A 22018-nucleotide genomic window follows, 5' to 3' on the forward strand; every position below is an offset into this window, starting at 1 on the left:
TGTCCAATCGTGCGTGTCCAATCGAGCGGTGTCCAATCGTTACGTGTCCAAACGGGATACTCCCAATTAAATATGTTCTAACAGGTACAACTGTGGGTTGGCTGAAACATGTAGTCTTCTCCCCTAAGTTATCGTAGAAATTAAGCGATGCTAGACTGATGAGGTTACGTTGAATTTATCCAAATGATTGAATAATGCAAACAATTTTTTGCTCTTAAAACATTAAGCAAATGTTTACTAAATATTTAAAAAAAGTGTTTAAACGTTAAATAAATGTTTATTAAATAATAACAAAATATTTTTTTAAATGTGAAATAAACATTTTTTTCATGAGAAAAAAGGGGATTTATCTCATTATTTAAATGTTTTTTTTAATGTTTTAAAAAATGTTTCTCAAACATTATAAAAAATATTTTTCAAACATTATTGTGCTCATTGGGTTTGAAGTCAAGCAATGTCGACGGCGGTTCAGAGTTGGATGAGTGTCCGCAGAAGTTAGGCAATGCCAGATGTGACTATGGTGTGGTGGGGATAACGATGCTTGTTGAGAAACAACGTAAATTTATTTTTTTTACATTATAATTATGTTATTTCAATATTTTCACAATACAAGCACAAGAACATCCATTGTATGTCCAATGGATATCCGCTTCTGGACATTTGGACGTCCATTAAGAATTCAAATAAGGTCCGTCGGACATTCGATGGACGTCCATAGAATATACGTTTGGCACAACTTTGTACGTTTATAGAAAGTCCTTTAATGGACGTCCATGGGATATACGTTTGTCACAATTTTGGACATTCATAGAAAGTCCGAAATAAACCAAATTTTGGATCTATCATGGTTTGATTATTTCTTTTGGGCCTTTTTCAATTAAAGAGCTTGCTGCAATAGTGGGTTAATCCAAATTTTGTAAAAATCATCAACATAAAGCATGGACTGCGCATTTCCTGCAAAAAGCTCTTGAAAAGTGTCCGGCAGAAAGACAAAGAGGAGACATGGTCCGGGTCAATTTCTTTCTCTGTCTAGCGCCCATTATGCTACTGGTTAGACAGAGCCCTAATTTACACCGAGCACTTGGTACGTATATCAAGTAATGAATTTAAGCTGATCAGCCAATGATTAAACACATTCATTAGTTATTTACTATTTCATACGCGTACCAAGTGCTCGGTGTAAACTAGGTCAGAGACAGCGCTTGACTCAATTGCTGTATTCCTTTTTTGGTCAGAAAAAGAAACGAAAAAAAACAAAAAATAAAAATTAAAAAAAGAAACAAAAATAAAAAAATGGAACGATAAAAAACGAAAAAGAAACAATAATATATTATAACAAACATTTAAAAAAATACCAATAATTAATAATATTAATAATAAATAAAAAAATAATACGTATTATTTCATATTACATATTTCATATTATATCTAAAAGTAGAACAATTAAAATAAACCTTTTAAAAATTAAAAATAATATAATTTATTATTATTTATAAATTAATGTTAATTAGAAATATTGTAAATAATATATATATAATTTACAATATTTTTTTTAGATTACATAATAAAAATAATAAAGATAAATTATATAAAAGTAAGATCCAAGTGCGGACATAAATCAGATATCGAGCATAGGACGTTCTGAATAGAACATCTGTTTTAATTCCAATAATGGATGTCCAGGATCCTATGAATGTCCATTTTATGTCCATGAACATGCGGACCTGAATTGGATTTAAAATGGACGTCCTTGAAACATCCAGTGCTATTTGGGAAGTACTGCATTTATAGAACATGTATCCAAAATATTTTCTAAAACGTCAAAATAACGGCGACTTTTACTACCTGGGATAGTCATAAAATGACGTTAAAATATCGTCTTTATTGTGACGTCAACAGTCTGTGACATTAGACCGTCATTTTAACGTCATTAAGACGTCAATTAGTCAGAGAATGACTAAAATTTGACGTCAAAATAACTTGTGTTTTAATATTGGTTGTGTTTAATATTGATTGTGTTTAATATTGGTAATTCCGAAGTCACCTTCCAGTAATCTATATGCGTAATTTATCCACAAATTTTTTAATAATTATAATTTTTTTGTATTTAGAAGGTTTATATTTATAAAAAAACACTATAATTGAGTGCTAAATTTTATTAAAAAAGAAGATTATCGATAAAATTAAAATGAATTCGTATTTTGTTATTTAAATAATCCTGAGCTTGATGATTTTTGTAGCTAAATATACATTTTAAGAACACTTGTAAGTTTAAAATTATTGCATTAAACATAAATTGGGCGTACAAAAAACATTTAAATTTGACCAAGGTTTATAGATGAGAGAAGGGAGAAGGTCTTTACACGAGCGTCATTTTGGAACTACAAAGTATATATGAGTGTGTGTTGTACAAGAGAATGAGTAGTAGTAAAAGTGGAAGGTGGAATTTATATATCGTATTGGCCCCGTCATGTTGGGGTCAAATGTGTAAATATGAATGCGTAGACTTCCTTCCCCTCTCGTCGTTCATCTACACACTTTGAATTGTATATACACACTGACTGTATCCATATGTTTAAAAAAGAGAAAGGATGTTAACGATTTTAACTTATTCCTTATAAAAATGTAATACTAGACAGTATTAAATTAATCAGTAATTAATTCTTATTTTAACTATTAAAAGTATTATTGTTATATTTTTAATACTTAAAATAAGTAATAAAATAAGTAATAATTATTGGCTAATTTAATACTGCCCAGTATTATATTGTTATAAAGATTACAAGTAAAAGTAAAAGGAACAGTGTTTTGTTTATAGAGTTTGATCTCTTAAAATTGGATAAGAATTGGTTTGAATTGATCTTGTATTTTATTTTTTATAAATTTTATTTGTTTAATTTTTTGAAATTTTTGTACATTTTAACTTTCTCTTACTTATTTTTACATTCTGGTTAATGAAAAATAAATCAAATTGTTATATGTTATATTCTGAGCTACATACACCCAGAGACGTAAAAAATAGGCCTCCTTCTCGATTTTTTTTTTTAAAACGTAATGTATGTAATTAATCCTAGTTTTCTTTACTTTAAAATACATTCTTAGAACATGTTTCAGAATAAATTTGAACTAAAAATATTTAAAAATGGCGGAGATATTGTCCTCGTCGCAAGACCTTGTTAAAAAAAGGTGCTCCGCGGTGCCAATTGCAGCTCGTACAGGACTTATCTGAAACAGACCAGCCTAGAATTTTCTTAAACTGAATGATATTATCTAGTCTTTATCGTGGCCGATTTTTTAAATATCGATTTTTGGCAAAAAGGCGGCCGTTTAAAGAAAAAAAGCAATTTTTTAGGATAAAAGTCGGTCGTTTTTTTAACTTAAAAAAAAGTAAGAGCTCTTAAAAAAAAACCGCCATGATAAAGACTGCCTTTTTTGTGTAGATTAAGCCCTCCAAATTTTAAGTTAATCGGTCTAGTCGTTTCCGAGATATTTTTGGCACGCGTTTTGAAAACATGGTTTCGAGAAAAATGCGTTTAAAGTTTGACATTCGGTTAAAACGTAGATAATTTTTTTTCAAACTTACATGGAGTCCCAGATAGCACAAGGACATCCAGTGTATGTCCAGTGGATATCCGCTTCTGGACATTTGGACATCCATTAAGAGTCCAAATAAGGTCCGTCGGACATTCGATGGACGTCCATAGGATATACGTTTGGCATAACTTTGTACGTTCATGGAAAGTCCTTTAATGGACATCCATGGGATATAAGTTTGTCACAATTTCGGACATTCATAGAAAGTCCGAAATAAACCAAATTTTGGACCTATTATGGTTTGATTATTTCTTTTGGGCCTTTTTCAATTAAAGAGCTTGCTGCAATAGTGGGTTAATCCAAATTTTGTAAAAATCATCGACATAAAGCATGGACTGCGCATTTCCTGCAAAAAGCTTTTGAAAAGTGTCCGGCAGAAAAACAAAGAGGAGACATGGTCCGGGTCAATTTCTTTCTCTGTCTAGCGCCTATTATGCTACTGGTTAGACAGAGCCCTAATTTACACCGAGCACTTGGTACGCGTATCAAGTAATGAATTTAAGCTGATCAGCCAATGATTAAACACATTCACTAATTATTTACTATTTGATACGCGTACCAAGTGCTCGGTGTAAAGATCAGAGACAGCGCTTGACTCAGACCAATTGCTGTATCTCTCTTTTGGTCGGAAAAAGAAACGAAAAAAAAAACCGAAAAAAAAGAAAAAGAAACAAAAATGAAAAAGAAACAATAATATATTATAACATTTAAAAAAATACCAATAATTAATAATGTTAATAATAAATAAAAAAATAATACATATTATTTCATATTACATATTTCATATTCTATCTAAAAGTAGAACAATTAAAATAAACCTTTTAAAAATTAAAAATAATATAATTTATTATTATTTATAAATTAATGTTAATTAGAAATATTGTAAATAATACATATATATATATATATATAATTTACAATATTTCTTTTAGATTACATAATAAAAATAATAAAGATAAATTATATAAAAGTAAGATCCAAGTGCGGACATAAATCAGATATTGAGCATAGGACGTTCTGAATAGAACATCCGTTTTAATTCCAATAATGGATATCCTATCAATGTCCATTTTATGTCCATGGACATGTGGACCTGAATTGGACTTAACATGGACGTCCTTGGAACATCCAGTGCTATTTGGGGTCATCCAGGGCCATACAGTGAACCCTCCCCAGATGTAGCGGCATCAAAGGCTTCGATTCTAGCTTGCCGGCGTAATATTCTTGCGTAAGCTATCTGCTGCAAAGGATTAGAAGGCGCTCATCGCGCCCCAGCATTGTCAAACGCGCTTGGACTTTTCTCGCTATATCTCCGATAATTTTCAAGGAATCACTTTGAAACTTGCAAGGGATATTCTCAAGACCTTATACTTTACGAATATGTAAAAAACGAAAAATCCATTTTTTCAAAATTTCTGGGTGTATGTATCTCCTTAAGTTGATTTATTTTTATATACATTATCCAAATTTCTATAAATAAACCATGTTCTTGCTTAATTTTCGACATGTTTCCTATAAGCCTTACAAAATTTTCAACAGTTTTATTTAAAAAATCAAAATCTACATACATTTTATTAATTTTATTTACACCTTATTTACTTTAGAAACCAAAATCAGCCAAAAATTTTTTATTTGCATTTTGATCGTATTAAAATAAAAAAAAAATTTTTAGTTTTACAAATTTAAAATAAATTTAATTCTTTTATTAACATTTTAAATAAAAAAATATTTTACAAACAAATTTTTTATTTAATCTCTATTTTTAATCCTTCGCATACACATTTATTTTTTCAATCTTTGCATACACACTGGGTAGTTACCATTCATGACAATTTTCAAACAGCTGTGTTTTTTAAAATATATATAACACATAAATATAAATGTGTACGAGCAAAATATAAAAATTGAATAATTTATATGATAACATTCCATATTATAAACATGAAAAATATTTTAATTTATATGCCTGTAAAATTATTTAGAAATATTTAGATATTATTAAATATTTTAAGAATATTTATGAAATTATATTATAACGTTTAATAACATTTAAAACACATGTGCCTTATGTTTTTAAAATATTTTTATAATATTAGGAAAATAATATTATTAAATAATATTTTTAAAATGTGTATCAAACGTTATGTTATAACGTTTAATGACATTTAAATAACATCTAATAAACGTTTTTAAAATATTTTAACAGTTTTAAGATAGCAATATTATTAAGTAACACTTTAAAAATATTTATGAAACATTAAGTTATAATATTAAGAAAATTTCTCTAAAATTAACATTTTTAAAAACGTTGATCAATGTTTCTTGCTTACTGGAAAGACATTCTTGAAAAATACGCGCGTATATAAATATGTAAACATGCTATTGATAAAAAGAATATAGCAAAAGCTTTATTACAAAATATTTTATAATAATGATTTTATAAACAAGTGCATGCATGCGTGTGCGTGCGTGCGTGTGTGGTGTGTGTGCGTGTGTGTGCGCGTGTGTGTGTGTGTGTGTGTGCGCGCGTGTGTGTGTAAGTAAATCGTATATAAAATTTTTTACAATTTTTGAACGATCCTATCGTATACAGTCTCATCTGTCTCATAATAGAATTGTCGTACACTCAATTTTAATAACGCCATCATGGTTCGGTATATATGCCACGTGAGAAACGTTAAATATATGATAATACTCAATCGTATTTACATTTGATGCTAACTTATTTCATGTAACATGAAGAAATAGGATACTTTACTAACTATTGGAACCTGTATGTTTCTACACGCAACATATATACACATGATTTGTTTAAGCTCGTTTCTACCACGTATATAACTTTAATTTCGGTTTAATTTACTTTGATTTTTTTCTAATTTTTAGAATAAGATACCTATTAAATTAAACCGAGATTAAAATTACGGTGGTAGAAATGGGTCTTAATCAAATTCGAAAAAGATTCTTTCAATAAAAGAATTTGTTCAGATTATTAATGGAAACGAGTAAATATTTATACGCATGCTCATAAGAAATAGAAGCAATCGTTCGATGTGTGTATCCCTTTATCTTTGCAACATGACACCGTCTCATGGATTAGTCATCGTCAGCTTCACATTGCCTCGTCTTGCATCTCGTGTCGCGTCATACAAGTGGAACGCTAAAAGAGCCTTTTTTTTAAGAATCTATGTTTAACATAAAAAGTAAAAATCGAATATCGAAACTATTTAAGAATTAGGTACAAATCGTTAATGCTTTCTCTTAACAAGTTTAACGAGTTATCGGCAATAAGCATAAAAATATTAATTTCAATTATTTCATAATTCATATTTGGGAGTACTTTCTCTGTCTCTCTTTCACGGTACGAATATGGGTGAAAAAGAGAGAGGGAGAGAGAGGGAGAGAGAGAGAGAGAGAGAGAGAGAGAGAGAGAGAGAGAGAGAGAGAGAGAGAGAGAGAGAGAGAGACGGGGAAAAGGAAGGGAGAAGATAAAGATGCTACAGCATATTGTTTACTGGAAAGCATTCTCTTGGATATATGTAATCATATTTGGTTCGTTTTGCCAATTTAAATCGTTATCCCAATTAGCAAGCAATATTTTATAAATGCTTTGTAAATATTTATTTTTGATTATTTTTACATTATTAGCGTTTAATGTACAAATAATATTTATTTAATATTTATTAAACATTTATTTTATATTAATTATTTATTTTAAATAATAATTTAAAAAAATATTTATAAAACGTTTATTTAATATTTAAAAATTATTAATTTATTATTAAAAATAATAGTTTAAGAAAATTATTTATGTAACATTTATTTAATGTTTATTCAAAATTTATTTTAAATTTAAAAGAGTATTTAAAATAATATTTAAAAAATATTAATTTAATATTAATTTAATATTTATATTTTAATAATTAATTATTTAAAATAATGATTTAGAGTAAATATTTATATAATATTTAATTAATATTTATTTAATATTAATTTAACATTTTAATGAAACGTTTAAAATAATATTTACATAACATTTATTTAATATTTATATAATATTATTTAAACCTTTAAAAAAATATTTTAAAAAACATTAAAAAAATGTTTATTTAATATTGATTTAATATTTATGTTACAATAATTAATTATTTGAAATAATGATTTAGAGCAAATATAGAAACGTTTAAAATAATATTTACATAACATTTATTTAATATTTATGTAATATTTATTTAAATCTTTAAAAAAAAATTTTTTAAGATATTTAAAAAATGTTTATTTAATATTGATTTAATATTTATGTTACAATAATTAATTATTTGTCACAATAATCTAGGATATATATTTATATAATATTTAATTAATACTTTTTAATATTAATTTAAGATTTTAATAAATTTTTTAAAATAATACCCACACAGCATTGAAAGATTTCAAAAATCTTTTAGAAAGATGTCAATGAAATATGAAATATTTCAAAAAAACATTTCAGACATGTTTCAGATATGTTTCAAATACATGAAATGTCTGCTTTCATGTAATGTCAGAAATATATCTGAAATATTTTTAAAATCTTCAAAAATATATTGAAAATATATTTTTGAAACTTTTCAGAAATATTTCAGATACATTTCTGACGTGAAAGTGGACACTTTATGTGTCTGAAATATATTCGAAACATGTCCGAAATATTATTTTAATATATTTTATATTTCAATGACAGCTTTCTGAAAACTTCCTGAAATCTTCCGGTGTTATGTAAAAACGGTCACCCATTCAAATGTCTGCCATGGTTGTTTGACTTCGATGATCGTACGCAACTTAACGCGTAGTGATGATCCACGAATACTTTATGTTTATGCATCCACAAATTTGTTATAGATCATTTCAATGTTGTCAGAAGAATAAAACATGTATAATTAACTTATATTTTTATAAAATTATTATAAGATAAAATTTTACAATTTTTTACTGACAATGAGTTCCCACACGACAATGAGTTCCCACACTGCCAAATATCTATCAAAAAGTTTTTTGAAAGATGTGCTGTATGGGGCTGTACTCAGCTCACGTCGACGCGAGAAAAAAGATTCCCATACAGCACAGGATATCGCAATATCCATCAGATATCCGAGGGATATGGCAATAACCGTAGGACGTCCATGGGATTGCAATATGTCCAATTGGATATCTCGATAACTTGGGGATATTCTCAGGATAAAGTGATACTGTGTGGGTTAATAATGTAAATAAAGCAAAAGTAGTTATATTAATAATATTTTAGAAACTTTTTTATATTTTATTTTAGAAATCAAATAAGAAATATTTGTATTAAATATTTTAATGACATTCAGGATTATTTCAATGTCGATTGTCATATTAAATATAAAATTTTTAAAAATTTTTAATGATAGTTTAGATATTATACATACAAAATACTTCTGAAATATTTTACTGAAGAAGTCGGAAATGATTTTGATGAAATGTTTCACAAATATTTCTGAATGCATACAATGTTATATTTCAATATTAATTTTCAAGATATCTTTCACAAAGTTTTTAAATATAACATTTTTGAAAACTTTCAATAATATTTTAGACATTACATACAAAATATATATTTCTGAAATACTTCTCTGAAAAAGTCGGAAATGATTTTGATGAAATGTTTCACAAATATTTCTGAATGATTACATTGTTATATTTCAATATTAATTTACAAGATATCTTTCAGAAAGCTTTCTGAAAGATGTGTGCTGTGTGGGTATTTACATAACACTTATTTTATGTTTTTGTAATGATTATTCCACATTTAAAAAGTTGTTTAGAATAATATTTTAAAAAATATTTAAATTATGGTTGGGAAATTTCACTAATGTATGTAGCGTAAATCAAGTGTAAAGAGGAAGTGAATCTATGTAATGAAAGAGTCACAAAAGCTTATAAATAAAACCTCTGAGGCACAGATTGAAACATCGGAACGTAAAAAAAATGGAGATTAAGACCACATTGCACTTATTGAAACAATATGGCATATTAACAATACTTAAAAATTATAAGAAATGACATCTATTTTTTATTTTTTTACGAACAGAGTAAAAATAGGTCTTTTCATATTTCACATACTATTTTTCGCATATGTGATAATCAGTAAAAAATTGTAATATTTTATATTTATATTTATTTATAAAAATATAAGTTAACTATACATGATTCTTTCCTTCTGACAACATCTGTTGAAATAATCTATAACAAATATGTATGCATTAACATATAAAGTATTCATGGATCATCACGAAGCATTAGAATGCGTACGATCTTCGAAGTCGAGCAACGTCGGGAGTGGTTGGCACTTGGATGGGTGACCGTTTTTTCAGGCACAGAAATTAAATATGTTCTAACAGGTACTGTGGCTTGGCTGAAACATGTATAGTCTTCCCCCTTTATAAAATTATCGTAGAAATTTATTAGATTGGTGAGGTTACGTTGAATTTATCAAAATTATTTAATAATGTAATCAATTTTTTGCTTTTGTTGTGAATACGTTTAGTAAATATTAAAAAAATCATTTACCAAATGTTAAAAAAACATTTTTTTTAATTTTAAAAGAAGTATTTATTAAATGTTAAAAATATATTTATTCAAACATTTAAAAAAACGTTTTTCTAATTTAAAAAAGGGAACTTATCTCATTATGTTTAACGTTTTTGGAAATGTTTTTTAAAATGTTTTTTAAATATTATTGAAAACATTTTTTAAATATTGTTTTGCTTATTGGGATCTTGTGTTCGATATAGCGATGTAGCTTTAATATATCGATAATGCGCAAAATCGAGCAATTTAAAATTTCAGGTGACGTTATATTTTTGACGTTAAATTCTTTATTCTCGCATACGTTATCACACATTTGTGTTCTTAAATCCTTTCAATGAATAAGTTCGCGCAAACACTCAAGGATTTGAAACGCGGTCATGGCTTTTTGTAAATCAATGAATTGTATGTGTGTTTGTACGTCTTTGCTGATATTGCTTAAAACGGCAATGTTTTTCTACTACTTATATTTTACCACTAACTACTTTTTTCCTAGCTCTATTCATAAAACTAGTCTTGTCACTTCCAAGCAAAGATGAGTGGATAAAGATTGCAAAAGATTTTGAAAAAATATGGAATTTTTCTCACTGTCTTGGAGCAATAGATGGGAAACATATTGTGATAGAAGTAAAATATGTTTATTCTTTTTTATGAAGAAAAGTACGAGTGAGTCCCAGATGCGCAAAGATCAAAACGGACACCACCAATAAAATTCTATAAATTTATCTTAACTTTTTAACTAAATCAGTAATCTAATTGATGGTGTCTGTTTTGATCTGTGCGCATCTGGGATGCTCCTAAAAGTACATACATCTTTTGCAATATAAAATAATAAATTTTATATTTTAAGATGTATGTACCTTAAGAAATATTTTCTAATTTAAATGCAAAATAAAATAATATTTAAATTTAAATTACAGGCACCTCCACATAGTGGTTCCGTTTATTATAATTATAAAAAAAATCACAGTTTTAATCTCACTGCAGTTGTAGATGCAAATTACAAATTTATTTTAGTAAATGTAGGAGCAGAAGGTCGTCGTAGTGATACTGGAGTGTTTGCTAATAGTGCAATTAAATCAAGATTAGAAGCTGACACATTGAATGTTCCTGAACCTTCAGCTGTTTATCAATATACATTACCGTTTGTTTTACTAGGCGATGAAGCATATCCATTATCTCCGTATCTGATGCGCCCTTATGCAAGAAGTTCTCAACTTAATTAAAAAAAAAAAATATATATATATATATATAATTATCGACACAGAGTAGAGCAAGACGCGTGGTTGAAAGTGCTTTTGGCATACTTGCAGCGAGATCGCGAATTTTTCGGAGATCTATTAATATCTAGTCTCAAAAGCTGAGAAGATGGTACTTGCCACTATTTGCTTGCACAACTACATTATAAGTAAAGAACTTGAAAAGCGCCCTCAAGAAAGACGTTATTTAATGTATAATGACAATGATAGACAGCAAACATCGCATGAATGAGAAATCTGTCAAATAATATGAATAATCTTATTTCAAATAATTTATCGAATCAATATAGAGAAAGATTTGCGAATTATTTTGTTAATGAAGGTGCTGTGGAATGGCAATGAGAGAAAGCAGCGGCTAATGAGTTTTAAGCAAAATGTTTATTTAAGTAATTTAATGAAAAATGGATAATAAAATACATAAACATAAAATATTGTATTGAACAAGAAATAAATTTTAAGTATTGCAATTTGTCTTGTAACTAATTTAAAATAAATAAAAAATTTGTATTAAAGTATTTATTATAAAATCCCTGTCTTTTCTTCAGCTTCATATGCTAAATTCATAATATCTATTTGAAGTTTTCTATCTCTATAAGGTAATTTTTTCATAATTTCACCCAGCTGCATTAGAAAGCTTTCAATACCATCATTATCTCGTTTATTGCACTCTGATAAAATTTGTACAACGCTTTGTTTAAATTGAGCATCAGCTGATTGTTTTCTTGTACCTGAAATATTATAAATGTATTTCATTAAATTATAAATTATTATTAATAACACAGGCACACAAAAAAGTGGTTGATCCGGTGGATCAGATTAGTCAACTCTATGTCCCAATCAGCAAGCAATATTTTTTAAATGTTTTTCAAATATTTATTTTTAATTATTTTTACATTATTAATGTTTAGTGTACAAATAATATTATTTTAATATTTATTCAATATTTATTTTATATAAATTATTTATTTTAAACAACGATTTAGAAAAAATATTTATGAAATGTTTATTTAACGTTTATTTAATATTTAAAAATAATTAATTTTTTATTAAAAATAATAGTTTTAAAAAATTATTTACGCAATATTAATTTAATGTTTATTTAATATTTATTTTATATTAAAAAAAAATATCTAAAATAAAACATAAAAAAATATTAATTTAATATTTGTATTTCAATCATTAATTATGTAAAATAATAATTTAGGACAAATATTTATATAATATTTAATTAATATTTATTTAATATATTTACTTTACATTTTAATAAATCGTTTAAAATAATATTTACGCAACATTATTTATTTAATGTTTATGTAATATTTATTTCATCTTTAAAATAATATTTAAAGTAATACTTTAAAAATATTTTTTTAATATTAACCCACACGGCATTTAATATATTTCTGAAACATTGTTGCAATATTCCATTTGAAATATTACTCTTTTCAACAATATTGCTAAAATATTTCCCCACCATTTCTGCAACATTTCTGAAATGTTTCAATGTCCGCGATCGTTTCAATTGCAATATTGCTGATAGATTTCAGCAATATATCAGCAATATTATTAAATATTTCTGAAAGACATCTATGTAATATTTCAAGTACATTTTATCCGAGAAATTGTAGACACATTTAAAAAATATTGCAATTTATATAATCAATGTTACTGTATTAGACATACCCGTAGGAAAAAGTTATACAAAAATTAGTGCACAAAAAATTGCATATTTTTGTGCGTGAATTTCTACAGTTTTTACAGCTTTTTGTACAAAGTTTTTGCCTTCAGAATTTTTCTGCAGAATATTTTGTAGAAGTTTATGTAATTTTTTCTAAAGGCAAAAAACTTCGGAAAACATTACATAAAATTTTGCAAAGTACTCTGCAGAAAAATTCTGAAGGCGAAAACTTTGTACAAAAAGCTATAAAAACTATAAAAATTTACGCACAAAAATATGCAATTTTTTGTGCAGTAATTTTGATATAATTTTTTCTTACGGGTATGTTCATCTGTAAGAGCCAAATTACTAAAATTACCTTACGAAAAAAAGCGGATTCCATTGTGGTTTATCCTATTCTTCATACTATAATTAATGACATATAAGATTTATCTTTTATAAATAAAACATAATTTTTTTGTATCAAATATAAAGTACAATGAAATATGTATATTATAAAATATATATTTTTACAGTTTTATTCTCTATATAGTTCAGCAACATTTTAAATTCATCATTTTTTACTAAATATGAAGAACCATGTTTTTATATCAATTTTATATGGTTAAAAAATGATAAAAAATGATATGTATCTCTATATAACTTGAAGCAATTATGTACGCGTGTGTGTGTGTGTATGTGTGTGTGTGTGTGTGTGTGTGTGTGTGTGTGTGTGTGTGTGCGTGCGTGCGTGCGTGCGTGCGTGCGTGCGTGCGTGCGTGCGTGCGTGCGTGCGTGCGTGCGTGCGTGCGTGCGTGCGTGCGTGCGTGCGTGCGTACGTGCGTGCGTGCGTGCAATTCAATTTTTTATTACCTACGCAATCTTACAAAAATATTTCAAATGCAATACTGCGGTTGACATGTTGCAGAAATATCCCAATGAACACGCTGTGAGCATTTACGGAACATTTATAAAACATATTGCATATAAATGTTACAGACCAGCACAACGAACTAATAATGTGACAAGTATGTCATTGACGTAACGAGACTATAACTGTTACGTATGTCTGTGTTGTCACTTTTTCGTTGCATAGTTACGTAACATTTACATAATTTTGTTGACGTCAATAAGCCAAATGTTAATGTTTCGTAAATTTGATGTTACTATTTTAATGTTATTGCGCCATCATGTTTAATACATACATAACAATTACGTAATTTTGATAACGTCAATGAGCGTAACATAAAAATTTCGTAAATGCAGCATAAATGTAATAATGTTATTGTGACATCATGTTTAATACATAACAATTACGTAACTTTGATGACGTCAATAAGTGTAATATAAAAATTTTGTAAATGCAGCATAAATGTGATAATGTTATTGTGACATCATGTTTAATACGTAACAATTATGTATCTTTGATGACTTCAATGAGCTTAACATAAAAGTTTTGTTAATGTAGCATAAATGTGATAATGTTATTATGACATCATATATCTTTAACACCTTCCGTGCCACGTGAATCACTGTAATCTATTCTGGACTTCCCACTGTTACTATTATTACTTATTAATTATTTACTAAGCATAAGAAGAAATATAATTTTATTAAATAAAAATAAAAATAATAATTTGTTAAATAATAAATAATTTACAATTATGCGGAAATTTTGATTATAGCCTCTTGTAATTATTATATCTTTTTAGTTTACATACTGCATTTAGTAAAATAGTTTTGTAGTTAGTATATACGCAATCTATTAAAATCAATAACATTCTACTTGAACCAGGTAAAATCTATTTACATATCAGCCGATTAGAACTTATTCTATATTATATAAATTTAAAAAGTATGTAGTTCGCGGATTGCCGCTAGGCGACGCACGCAGCATCTTTCTCCTAATGCAATTTACACTCCAAAGGCTACATAAACAGACTACCCGGTGACAGAAACCGGATCAATCTATGTTATCATAGTGAGCTTTCGGGGCATATGTATTTTTTATTACGTCTTAAAGACACATCTTAGCTGTTATGGCTAAATTTTAGCTTTGGTAAGAAATCCTTTTTAAGAAAAATAAAGTAAAAACGACATAATAGTTACAAGAAGAATCTTTCTGGTACGTAATTTTATACGAGCATTTTACGTTAATTTATACGTAAAAGTCAGCTTATACGTAAAAGTAACGTTATTTTATACGTAAATGTGACTTCATATACGTAAAAGTAATGTTATTTTATACGAAACCATTATGTGTATGTTCCCTCTCTCTTTTTCCGATTTTGTTGCCCAGAATATGCTGACATTTTGACCAAATTGTAACTGGAAAATGACGTAACTATTACGAGAACAGTGGAACATTGTTCCATAATGATCACATAAATGTTACGAATCAGTGTTTACTGGGATTATTCTTGCATTGTTAATGTGATATTACTTTTATCATGTTGTGGAAATATTTTTAAAATATTGCATCTAAAACATTTTTTTGTAATATTGCAGAAACATACAAATATGAAATCAAACTTTTCTTTTCTTTCTGAAAGATTTCAGAAATATAGTACATGCAATATTACAAAAAATATAAAACCGAACATTTCAAAAATATTTCACATACAAGTTACAATTAAAATGTTGATGAAATATTTCTGTATCATTTCCGACTATTATAATATTTCAGTAATATTACATGCCGTGTGGGAATATAATATTTATGTTACAATGATTAATTATTTGAAATAATAATTTAGGACAAATATTTACATAATGTTTAATTTATATTTATTTAATATTAATTGAACAATTTAATAAATTGTTTAAAATAATATTTATATAACATTTATTTAATGTTTATGTTATATATTTACTTTATCTTTAAAACAATATTTAAAATAATATTTTATATTTATTCATCTAATATCGATTTAATATTTAAGTTACAATAATTATAATAATTTAAAACAAATATTTATATAATATTTAATTAATGTTTATTTATTATTAATTAATATTTTAATAAATTGTTTAAAATAATGTTTGCGTAACATTTATTTAATGTTTATGTAATAATTATTTTGCATTTAAAAAGATGTTTAAAATAATATTTTAAAACATATTTAAATTATGGTTGGGAAGCTTCACTAATTATGTAGCGTAAATCAAGTGTAAAGAGGAAGTGAATCTATGTAAAGAAAGAGTCACAAAAGCGTATAAATAAAACCTCCGAGGCACAGATTGAAACATCGGAACATAAAGAAAGTGAAGATTAAGATAACATTGCACTTATTGAAACAATATGGCATATTAACAATACTTAAAAATTATAAAAAATTACATTTATTTTTTATTTTTTTACGAACAGAGCAAAATAGATCTTTTCATATTTCACATACTATTTCGCATATGTGAAAATCAGTAAAAAATTGTAATACTTTATATTTATTTATAAAAATATAAGTTAACATGTTTCATCCTTCTGACATCTATTAATGTATACCAAATATGTATGCGTTAACATAAAGTATTCAGGGATCATCACGAAGCATTAGGATGCGTACGATTTTCGAAGTCAAGCAACGTCGGGAGTGGTTGACACTTGGATGGGTGACCGTTTTTTCAGGCGTAGAAATTAAATATGTTCTAACAGGTACTGTGGCTTGGCTGAAACATTATATGTATATTATGTATGTATATTATAGTCTTCTCCCCTTTACAAAATTATCGTAGAAATTTATTAGATTGATGAGGTTACGTTGAATTTATAAAATTATTTAATAATGCAATCAATTTTTTGCTTTTGTTGTAAATATGTTTAGTAAACATTTAAAAAATCATTTACCAAATGTAAAAAAAACATTTTCTTATATTTTAAAACAAATACTTATTAAATGTTAAAAAAATATTGTCCAAACATTTAAAAAAAAGTTCTTTAATTTAAAAAAGGGAATTTATTTCATTATTTTTAACGTTTTTAGAAATGTCTTTTAAAATGTTTTTTAAATATTATTAAAAACATTTTTTGAATATTGTTTTGCTGATTGGGGTATTTTGATCCGCTGAATCCGAATCCAAGATCAGAATTGCAAAGTTAGCTCCCACATAGAAATAAAACTTCCAGTAGACGTCTAATGGACGTCTGCCATGGAAGTTTAAACTTCCAGTAGACGTCCATTAGACGTTCAATATAGAGCCATTAGAAATCCACAGTTCCGCATTGTGGACGTCCATTAGAGGTCGTCAAAGAGGTCTATTAGACGTTGTGTGGATCATTAATAGATGCTTCACGGAGCCTCGATGGATGACTGACGGATGTTTCGTGGATCATTAATAGAGGCTTCATGGAGATAGATGATTGACAAAATAAAAATTTTAAATAAAAATTTTATTTCTTTTAAATTATTTTTATCAACTAGTACATACTAAATTTAAGACAAATTTTTATTAATTAATTAAATTTAAATTATATTATTTTATTTTATTCTTACTTGCCTCTGGTAGGTTTTAAACTCGGGACCTTAGGATTACAAACCTTGTACTCTATCTGCTATGCCAATTTGACTCATCGATATGAGTACTTGTTATTGTCTACATATACCTATATGTTACAAACTGACGCCATTATATTATTTTTTATAAAAGCAATTAAATTTTGCAAAACATTAAAAATAAATAGCATTAATTTATTTACTTATTAATTTCATTGTTAAATTTATCCTTTTTAATAACCTTAATAATTTGATAGAAATTGCGATCTATTTAGCATTAATACTTTGAAGCGTCCAAATGGTTAATTAGATGGTTTTAACTATATAGATCATATATTCTAAGAAAAATTGAATAATACATTTATTATTCTGTTTTTGTTCAGTACATGATAAATTTAGATTTTGTGCATTTTTTTGTGCGCAGTAATTGTAGACAAACCGTTATTTTTGGAAACATTATCTTTATGATAATTTTTTTAAATATCAAATGGATCTCTCATTCAGGATGTTATAGTGTTGTCTGATTTCTGAGTCAACTACAACGCGCATGGACGGCTCAAAAATCGGACAGCATTGTGATATCTTTTATGAGACATTAAGCTGATATCATTTAGCTGTGATATCATAAAGATAACATTTTCAAGAAACTTAAATGAAACTTTTCCATGAGATATCTCAAAGACCTCTGTTAGTAGACGTCTCTGATAAATGTTACCATTTAGACATTATTTCCACGATATCTAAATGTTTTCTTAAAAAAGTTCTCTTAAAGTTTTCATTCTGACAAGCGTGTTGTCTGGGTAACTTCTACCATGAAAATAAATGTTCCATACAGCTATGGAAGTTTAATGGATCCTTAATGGACGTCTGTCGAACTTTCATCATGGAAATAATGTTCCATAGAGCTATGGAAGTTTAGTGGATCCCCCCCCCGTCCATCTAACTTCCACCATGGAAGAAAACATTCAATGGAGCTATGGATGTTTAATAGATCCCTAATGGATGTCTATCTAACTTCCACCATGGAGGTAAACCTCCAATGGAGCCATGGACGTTTACTGGATCTTTAATGGGCGTCTATCTAACTTCCGCCATGGAGGTAAACCTTCAATGGAGCCATGGAAGTTTACTGGATCCCTAATGGACGTCTATCTAACTTCCGCCATGGAGGTAAACTTCCAATGGAGCTAAGGAAGTTTATTAGACTTTTAATGGACGTCTGACTTCCACCATGAACATAGACGTCCCATGGATCTATGGAGGTTTAAAGACGTCCATTGGACATTCACTGGATGCCAATTTCTATGTGGGCTCATATTTCTTAACAAAAAAAATTTTTTAGGTTAAAAAATATAAGCTACTTTGCAATTCCTGGATTCGGATTCAGCGGGTTAAAATACATAAAGATTAACAAGCCTGGTCGCCGGACCAATCACTTTTTTTGTATGTACCTGTGTAATTATTAATTGTTGCAAGTCGACGGATTTCTTCGACATGCCTAACGATCCGCGGTCGATATTCCGCTATTACACCGCCCTCTTTTAGCACACTGGGGATCCTTTAGATTACTTACATCTTGCTTGTTATTCTCTTCACTTCCGGGTCTCCCCCGTACTCTACTGTAATGGAACGTGTTCCCTCGATTTGTGAACCAACTCGCTTTTAATAAATGCATATAATTATATATCATTTCATCCGCGTCGTTTAATCGTCCATCCAGCGTCCCTGCTCCCACAGGTTATGGGCCCAGTATATTAGAGGCACAGGGGTGTGAAGAACGTGAAACGCGGTAAGGTCAAAGCGGGTACAAGAGGTTAAGTGCATCTCGAAATCAAGCGAGAGAAACATGAACGCGTCCCACACAGCACACTTTATCCTGAGGATATCCCCAGGTTATCGAGATATCCAATTGGACATATTGCAATCCTATGGATGTCCTACGATTATTGCGATATTCCTTGGATATCTAGTGGATATTGCGATATCCTGTGCTGTGTGGGGTCAAACTACACGCGTATCGAAACGCTAAATAAAGATAATTATGATACGTGGAAATTACAAATGATAGCAGTACTAGCGAAGAATGACGCTTGGGAGTACGTGAGCGGTGAATGCAAAAAACCGACGCTATCACCAGAAGATCCGAAATTAGAGGAGGCCGTCAAGACATGGATAAAAAAGGATTTCAAGGTAAGATAGGATATTGTTCTGTCGATCTAGCCGTCCGAATTGAAGCTGATTAAAGGATGCAACACATCACGCGAGGTATGGCTGAAACTTGAAAGCGCGTACCAGTCGAAGGGACTAACGCGCAAAGCTACGCTCTTAAAACAGCTCATGCTACATCAAATGCAAGAGGACGACGACATCAGAGAACACGTAAGAAAATTTCATGATACTGTCGATAAACTGGCCAACATAAACGTCGATGTGAACTCGGAAATGCTCGTAATTATGCTTCTGTACAGCTTACCTCCTTCATTCGCTAACTTTCGATGCACCATTGCATCTAGGGACGAGTTACCGTCGTTGGAAGCGCTGCAAATTAAAATATTGGAAGAGAGCGACGCCCGAAAGAACGACACGCACGAAACCGTCCAAAATGCAATGTTTGCTAGAAGAAAGAAAAGAAACGCGTACAGAGAGTCAAGTAAGTCGAAACCTGAGAACAAGGAAAAGTTTAAGTACCGCTGCCATAAATGTAAGGAAAAGGGTCACAAGGCTGCGGATTGTAAAAACAAGAAACCCGAAGTCTCTCAACAAAGCGCTAAGAACACTGAAGATACACTGTTGTGTGCAAGAGAAGAATTTCCAGACACTCAAGAAACATTTTGCGCGAAAGAAGGCTCACTCGAAGTAAAATGGTGCCTTGACAGCGGAGCAACTTCGCACCTAAGCGGATCACTGCACAAGTTTACTGAAATAGATGATTCCAAGCGCGGAAAACTACATTTGCCAACAACGTTTCTACGGATATAAGAGCAGCAGGATCGACCTCATTTGCAAGCAGCGTCAATGGAGAAGAAAGAAACATTACATTGAGCAACGTGCTTCACGTACCCGATCTCCGCGGAAATCTATTATTGGTATCCAAAATCACGGATAAAAATTACAGAGTTATTTTTGATAAGGATCGTGCGGCTATAGTGGATCACGGCGGCAACAAAAAATTGATTGCTTACCCTTACGGAAAAAACACTAAAAATAACACTTAAAAAATACTCAAGTTGAGTGTAATTTGGGACAAGGGGTAAACACTCAATTCAGTGTAAACACTCAACTTGAGTGTTCGCTCTTTAATTTACTTTTAATTAGAGTGTTATTACTCTTAACTTGAATGTTCGCCATCTAATTAAGTGTTAATTTCAATGTTAATCCTAAATTTAAGAATAACACTGAAATTAACACTTAATTAGATGGCAAACATCCAAGTTGAAAGTAATACTCAAATTAATACTCAAAGCCAGCTGAACACTCTAATTGAATGTTTATTTTAGATATTCGTTTTATGTCCATTTCTACCAATGCAGATTAATTTTAATCTCGGTTGAACGTTGAACTTTTTTTGCTTTTGTTTTTATTTAATATTTTCTAATCCAATGTTTGAGAGTACACACTCAATATTAAGTGTATACCTTCAACCGATAGATGTTGAGTGTACATCTCCAACGTTTCAGTGTTCACACTTTATGTTGGAAGTATACACTCATTTATTGTGTGTTATATCCAAATGTTGAGAGTATACTTTTAAATATTCAGTATTTAAATCCAAACTTTAGTATGAACACTCAATCATTGGGTGTACACAGTCAATGTTCGAGTATAAACACTCAATCTTTAGTGTAAATACTCAAGATTTGAGCGTATACACCTAAATTTGAGATTAAACTCCCAAAATCGAGTATTAACACTCAATTTTGAGTGTAAACTCTCAAAATTAGAGTGTTTTTTCCGTAAGGGTACTGCACCGGCAACTTGTATTATGTGTCTACCCATGAACGAGACGCGTGCAATCGAATTTCTGAAAATACGTCAGGTTCATCGGACAATCTGATGATGTGGCATCGCCGTCTTGGACATCTCAACGTATCTGACATCCTGAAAGGCGCACGTGATCAAACGATGAAGGGATTAGATGTCGTAGACTCAGCCAGCGGATTCGAATGTGAAATACGCATCCGTGGAAAGATGGCTAGAACGCCTTTTTCCTCAGCGTCGAAGGAACGAGCCAATGATTTGTTGGACGTAATTCATTCGGACGTCTGTGATCCCATGCGATCAGAATCCAAGAGCGGCGCCAAGTACTTTATCACATTTATTGATAGCTACTCCAGATGGTGTGAAATTCGATTTCTACGAAGCAAAAGTGAAGCGTTCGCGGCATTCAGGGAAGTCAAAGCGCTACTTGAAAATCAGACTGGTAGAACAGT

The 22018-nt window shown here is 29.1% G+C and overlaps 1 protein-coding gene across 1 annotated transcript in view; it reads left to right on the forward strand.

The window, feature by feature from the left end:
• The window catches only part of LOC118644345, a 96613-nt gene that overhangs the window by 13316 nt on the left and 61279 nt on the right, over positions 1 to 22018 (forward strand). The window lies entirely within an intron of this gene.

This window comes from Monomorium pharaonis, chromosome 2 (assembly GCF_013373865.1).
Source record: "Monomorium pharaonis isolate MP-MQ-018 chromosome 2, ASM1337386v2, whole genome shotgun sequence".
NCBI lineage: Eukaryota > Metazoa > Arthropoda > Insecta > Hymenoptera > Formicidae > Monomorium > Monomorium pharaonis.